The following is a 6,187-nucleotide window of genomic DNA, read 5'->3' as shown; positions in this document are numbered from 1 at the left end:
CCATGGGTGTGTTTTTGGGAAGGAGAAATTATGATTTTGGTGAAGGGAGATGAGATTTAAGAGGTTTTTATTGGCTGAGAAGGGAGTAGATGAAAGGTTTTGTTTTTATGAAGGGTTTTAATGCCAGGGGTATATTTAAAGAGCCGTTAGGACTCTTTGTTTCTCGCGTTTTGTGCCCTAGGAGTCGCGTCTGCGACAAGATACATGGCCCATGTATCACTACGCGGGTCCCAACATGTAGGGCCATGTAAATTTCTGCCTGATATTTTCGAAATCTGTCATAGTACACAGCCCATGTAAATCAGCTATGGGACCCATGTAACTTCCTGTCTCTCGGATTACTTTACTAGATATGTTACACAGCCCATGTAAAATTCAAGGAGCCCCGTGTAACCTTCTGTCTCTCAATTATTCTGCTAGAGACATTACACGGTCCATGTAATTTGTGATATGGACCCATGTAAATTTTTATCTCCCGAAGGGTCGAGATTGCGTGAAATTTATGGCTTCCAGAAAGTTACACGGGGAGTGTACTATCAGCACACGACTCATGTAAGTTTCTGATTTCTCAAATCTTTGGCAAATGAAAAGTTTATAATTCTAAAACATGAAATGGATGCAAAGATTAACAATAGATTTACTTCCCCGGTTTTGTTCAATTTTCCCTTTTGTGGTTTTGACTTGATGATTCCCTTCCTCTTTTGATCTCTATTCCCTTTTTCAAAAATCCTACACAATGAAATGCTAAGAGTACGAAACAAAAATTCAATATTGAAAAAAAAGAAAAGAAGGAAAGTTCAGCAAAATTTTGGGTTGCCTCCTAAAGAGCGCTTGTTTATAGTCTTTAGCTAGACTTTGCTTATTTATGGTCTATTAGTAAGAGGACTGAAAGTGCAATTTACTCCTGTTTCTATGGTTTCTCCCTGAAAGTAAGGCTTCAGCCTCTGTCCATTAACCTTGAATGCACCTGAGGTTTCACTCCATACCTCTACTGCTATATGTGGGAAGACTTGGGTGACATTGAAAGGTCCGGACCATCTTGATTTCAGCTTCCCTGGAAAGAGTTTCGATCTAGAGTTGAATAAAAGGACAAGATCTCCTTCTTTTATCTCTTTCCTTGCTATGCGCCTATCATGCCATCTTTTGGTTTTATCCTTAAAGATTTTGGCATTTTTGTATGCATTTTGTCGGATTTCTTCCAACTCATTCAGTTGTAAGAGCCTTTTTTCACCAGCAGCTTTGAGGTCAAAGTTTAGTACCTGAATTGCCCAATAGGCTTTATGCTCAAGTTCAACAGGGAGATGGCATGATTTTCCATAAATCAGTCGAAAGAGTGTTGTGCCAATTGGGGTTTTATATGCAGTGTGGTATGCCTATAGTGCATCATCTAGCTTCATGCACCAGTCCTTCCTGGATCTATTTATAGTTTTCTCCAGAATCTACTTCAGTTCCCTGTTTGATATTTCTACTTGACCGCTGGTTTGAGGATGATAAGGTGTGGCCACCTTATGAGTCACTTCATATTTTTTCAGTAGTGTTTCGAATTGTTGGTTGCAGAAGTGGCTTCCTCCATCACTGATTATCGCTTGTGGTGTGCCAAATCTTATGAAGATGTTCTTCTTAAGGAACTTAGTGACCACTCTAGCATCGTTGGTTGGCGTTGCAATAGCTTCTACCCATTTTGACACATAATCAACTCTAACCAGAATATACTTGTTTCCATGGGAAGAGGGAAATGGTCCCATGAAGTCTATTCCCCATACATCAAACAATTCTATCTCAAGTATACCATGCAGTGGCATTTCATTCCTTCTTGAACTGTTGCCTGTTCTTTGGCATTGATCACAAGCTAGCACAAAGGATCTTACATCCTTAAATAAATGTGGCCAGTAAAACCCTGCTTGTAAAATCTTGGCTGCTATCTTTGAAGTGCCTAAATGTCTTCCATAGAGTGATGAATGGCAGTGATAAATGATACTTTCCATTTCTTCCACTGGTATGCACCTTCTTATCAGCCCATCATTACATCTCTTGTACAGTAGTCATTCTTCCCATAAGTAATATCTCACATCATGTAGGAATTTTTTTCTTTGCTGATAAGTCATGTTTGGAGGTAGTATCCTATATACAAGAAAATTAACAAGGTCAGCATACCATGGAGCTTTTGAGAATGCAAGTAATTGCTCATCAGGAAATGAATTGTCAATTGGCAGATCTTCGAAATCTTCCATGTACTCCAGTTTTAGTCTAGAAAGATGGTCAGCTATTACATTTTCAGATCCCTTTTTATCCTTTATTTCAAGGTTAAATTCTTACAGAAGTAGAATCCATCGAATCAGTCTTGGTTTTGCTTCCTTTTTGTTCATAAGGTACCAGATTGCAGTATGATCTGTGAATACAATGAATTTTGACCCGATGAGGTAAGATCTGAATTTGTCCATTGTAAATACCACTACTAGGAATTCCTTCTCTGTGGTAGCATAATTGATTTGTGTATCATCAAGTGTCTTGCTAGCATAATAAATAGCATGGAGCTTTTTATCTTTTCTTTGCCTGAGCACTGCTCCAACTGCAAAATCGCTCGCGTCGCACATAACATCGAATGGTAGCTCCCAATTTGGTGGCTGTATTATTGGTGCTGATATCAGGGCTTCTTTGATTCTGTTAAAGGAGACAAGGCAATTTTGGAAAAATCCTTGATAAATCTTCTGTAGAATCCTGCATGTCCCAAAAAGCTTCGCACTCCCTTGACTGATATTGGTGGTGGCATGTTTTCAATGATCTCAATTTTTGCCTTATCTACTTCAATTCCTCTTTCTGATATCAAATGTCCCAGAACTATACCTTCCCTTACCATAAAGTGGCATTTTTCCCAATTTAGGACTAGGTTTGATTCTTCACATCTTTGCAACACCTTAGATAAGTTAGCTAGGCAATCATCAAAAGTAGTTCTATAGACAGAAAATCATCCATAGAAACTTCCATAATATCTTCAATATAATCAGAAAAAATAGCCATCATGCATCTTTGAAAGGTAGCAGGGGCATTACAAAGACCAAAAGGCATTCTCCTATATGCAAATGTTCCATAGGGACAAGTGAATATTGTCTTTTCTTGGTCTTCTGGGTGAATAGGAATTTGAAAGAATCCCAAATACCCATCCAGGTAACAGAAATAAGAGTGTTTCGCTAATCTTTCTAACATCTGGTCAATGAAGGGGAGGGGGAAATGGTCTTTTCTGGTGGCACCGTTCAATTTTCTATAATCTATGCACATTCGCCAACCAGTGACTACTCTAGTAGGGACTAGTTCATTGCTTGCATTTTGGATAACAGTTGTCCCACCTTTCTTAGGAACTACATGTACTGGACTAACCCATTTACTATCAGAAATTGGGTATATGATACCTGCATCTAGAAGTTTTAAAATTTCTTTCTTGACTACTTCTTTCATGTTTGGGTTAAGTCTTCTTTGGTGTTCGATTTTGGGTTTACTATTTTCTTCCATGGGTATCCTATGCATGCAAATCGAAGGGTTGATTCCCTTCAGGTCTTCTATTTTATACCTTAATGCTTTGCTGTGGATCCTAAGTTCTCTTAACAATTTTTCCTCTTCTAACTTAGATAGGCTAGCATTGATTATAACAGGATATTTAGAATTTGAGTCCAGAAATGCTTACCTTAGCGAAGACGGGAGAGGTTTAAGCTCTACCAATTTGGCATTTTCCTAAAGCTTACCTTCGGTTTGTTCCTCTTTCAAATCCTCCATCTCGGAAGCCTTAGCTAAAGGTAGGGGTGGAGGAGCTGCCAACTGTTGTGCACATGCTGCTATTTCAGTATTTTCATCATCCACTATGTGGCTGCACATAATACATGCTTTAAGAGGATCTTTAGGATGTGTCTTATGAAATTCCTCTTTAACTTGTTCATCAATTATGTCAACCTTGAAGCATTCATCAGGTTCAAATTTGTGTTTCATTGTGTCGAACAAGTTGAACTCCACTTCTTCTTCTCCTACCTTGAGGGTTAATCATCCATTTTTTATGTCTACAATGGCTCTGGCGGTTGCCAAGAATGGTCTTCCCAAGATGATGGGAATTTGGACATCTTCTTCCATCTCAAGGACAACAAAGTCCACTAGAATGAAGAATTTGCCCACTTTGATAGGGATGTTCTCAAGTATCCCTATAGGATATATAATGGATCGATTAGCCAATTGCAATGAGATTGTTGTGGGTTTTAGTTCCCCGATCTCCAGCTTTTTGCATATTGATAGAGGCATTAGACTGACGCTTGCCCCAAGATCACAGAGGCTTTGTCTATTTTCTTGTTACCAATGATACAGGGTATGGAGAAGCTTCCTGGATCCTTTAACTTTGGAGGCAGTTTGTTTTGCAGAATGGCACTGCATTCCTCTGTTAGAGCTACTTTTCCATAGTCTTCTAGTTTCCTTTTCTTTAACAGAATTTCTTTAAGAAATTTGGCATAAGATGGCATCTGAGAAAGTGCTTCAGTGAAGGGGATGTTAATGTAAAGTTTCTGTAAAACTTCCAAAAACTTCCCAAATTGCTTGTCCAATTTGGCTTTGTGAAATCTTTGAGGAAAAGGTGGGGGAGGCTGGTATGGTTCTGGTAATTTCTTTGTCTTCCTTGCTTCCTCTTCCTGATCTTTCTTAGCTTCTTCCTCCTTTTTCTCTGCTTGGTCTTCAGATTTTTCTATGGTTTCCTCTATCGGTTCTACCTCTGGTTGTACTAGAGTTCTCCCACTCCTTAGTGCAACTGCCTTACAATGCTCCCTTGGGTTCATTTCTGGTTGACTAGGCAGTTTGCCAGCAGCCTTACTTGAAGAACTTGCTTGCAGAGCAATTTGATTCTCTAACATCTTGTTATGGGTAGCAAGTTGGTCCATTCTAGAAGTCAGCTATTTAATCAATTCAGTTTGTTATTGTTGAGCTAATAGGAATCCTTCCATCATGGTTTCCATGGTCATTTTCGGTTCAGGTTGTTGAGGTTAGAGAGGTAGTGATGGCTGTGCAAGGTTCTGACCTTTGTTCTGAAATCCAGGGGGTGCTGGAGGTTTGTACCCTTGTTGCTTATTTATTGGCTGGTTCTGCTGATTGGACCATGAGAAATTTAGGTGGTTTCTCCATCCAGGGTTGTAAGTATTTGAATAAAGATTGTTTGGCTGCCTCTAGTTGAAGTTTCCTCCATTATTCACATAGTTCATCTGTTCTGTAGGTTCGTTGAAATTGTTATATTTTGAATTCATGTATCCCTCCTTCATAGCTGCCCTCATGTTGACTATTTGTACCAACTGCGTTGGCTTGCATTCTTTTGAGTTTCTTTGTGAGCTGATCAAACTGGGCATTTATCATGCTTAGGGCATCTACTTCCAGGACCCCTGCAGTTCTTCTTGCATTTCCTCTTTCATTTGACCACTCATAGTTATGGTATGCAACCCTTTCAAGGAGTTCAAGTGCTTGTGGCACTGTTTTCTCCATTAGATCACTCTCTGTAGCTGAATCAACTGTGCTCCTTGTAGAGGGTAGTAATCCATTATAGAAATTTTGCACCAATAGCCAATCTTCTATGCCAAGGTGTGGACATTCTCTCTATAGGTCTTTATATCTTTCCCATGCGTCATAGAGTGATTCTCCCTCCTTTTGTCTGAAGGTGTTGAGTTCAAGCCTCAGCTTTGCAGTCTTTACAAGTGGGAAATACTTTACTAGAAAAGCTTGAGAGAGGTTTTCCCAGGTAGTGAATGTTCTAGCTAGTTGAGAAAGTAATCATTTCCTTGCTCTGTCCCGAAGGGAGAATGGGAATGCTATGAGTCTTATTGCTTGATCAGACACTCCATTCATCTTAAATGTATCACATAGGGCAAGAAAGCACAGGAGATGATAGTGTGGGTCCTCTGTTGGTGAACCTACAAACTGGGTTTGTTGAATCATTTGGAGCCATGCTAGTTTTAATTCAATGTTGTTAGCTTCCACTATGGGTCTAGTGACACTTGGCTGAAATCCTTGGACAGATGGAGCTCCATAATCTCTCAAGAGTCTTGGTCTGTCATTATTATCAGCCATGGTTGGGATTTTAGGATCTCCTTGACCATGCTCTTGATGTTTTCTTTCCTTTCTGATGACTTTCAGAGTTCTATCTATTTCTGGATCACAGTCCAAAATTTCTTCT

The 6,187-nt window shown here is 39.4% G+C and overlaps 1 non-coding gene across 1 annotated transcript; it reads left to right on the top strand.

Moving 5' to 3' along the window:
* Nucleotides 1–5,587: 5,587 nt before the first annotated feature.
* On the top strand, nt 5,588–5,694 carry LOC131178209 (small nucleolar RNA R71). The gene has a single exon (XR_009147342.1). It is a non-coding gene; the product is annotated as a small nucleolar RNA R71 (small nucleolar RNA).
* Nucleotides 5,695–6,187: the final 493 nt, after the last annotated feature.

This window comes from Hevea brasiliensis, chromosome 2 (assembly GCF_030052815.1).
Source record: "Hevea brasiliensis isolate MT/VB/25A 57/8 chromosome 2, ASM3005281v1, whole genome shotgun sequence".
In the NCBI taxonomy this organism is placed as follows: domain Eukaryota; kingdom Viridiplantae; phylum Streptophyta; class Magnoliopsida; order Malpighiales; family Euphorbiaceae; genus Hevea; species Hevea brasiliensis.
The sequence above is the reverse complement of the archived record's forward strand: the minus strand, read 5'-3'. Positions and strand labels throughout refer to the sequence as shown.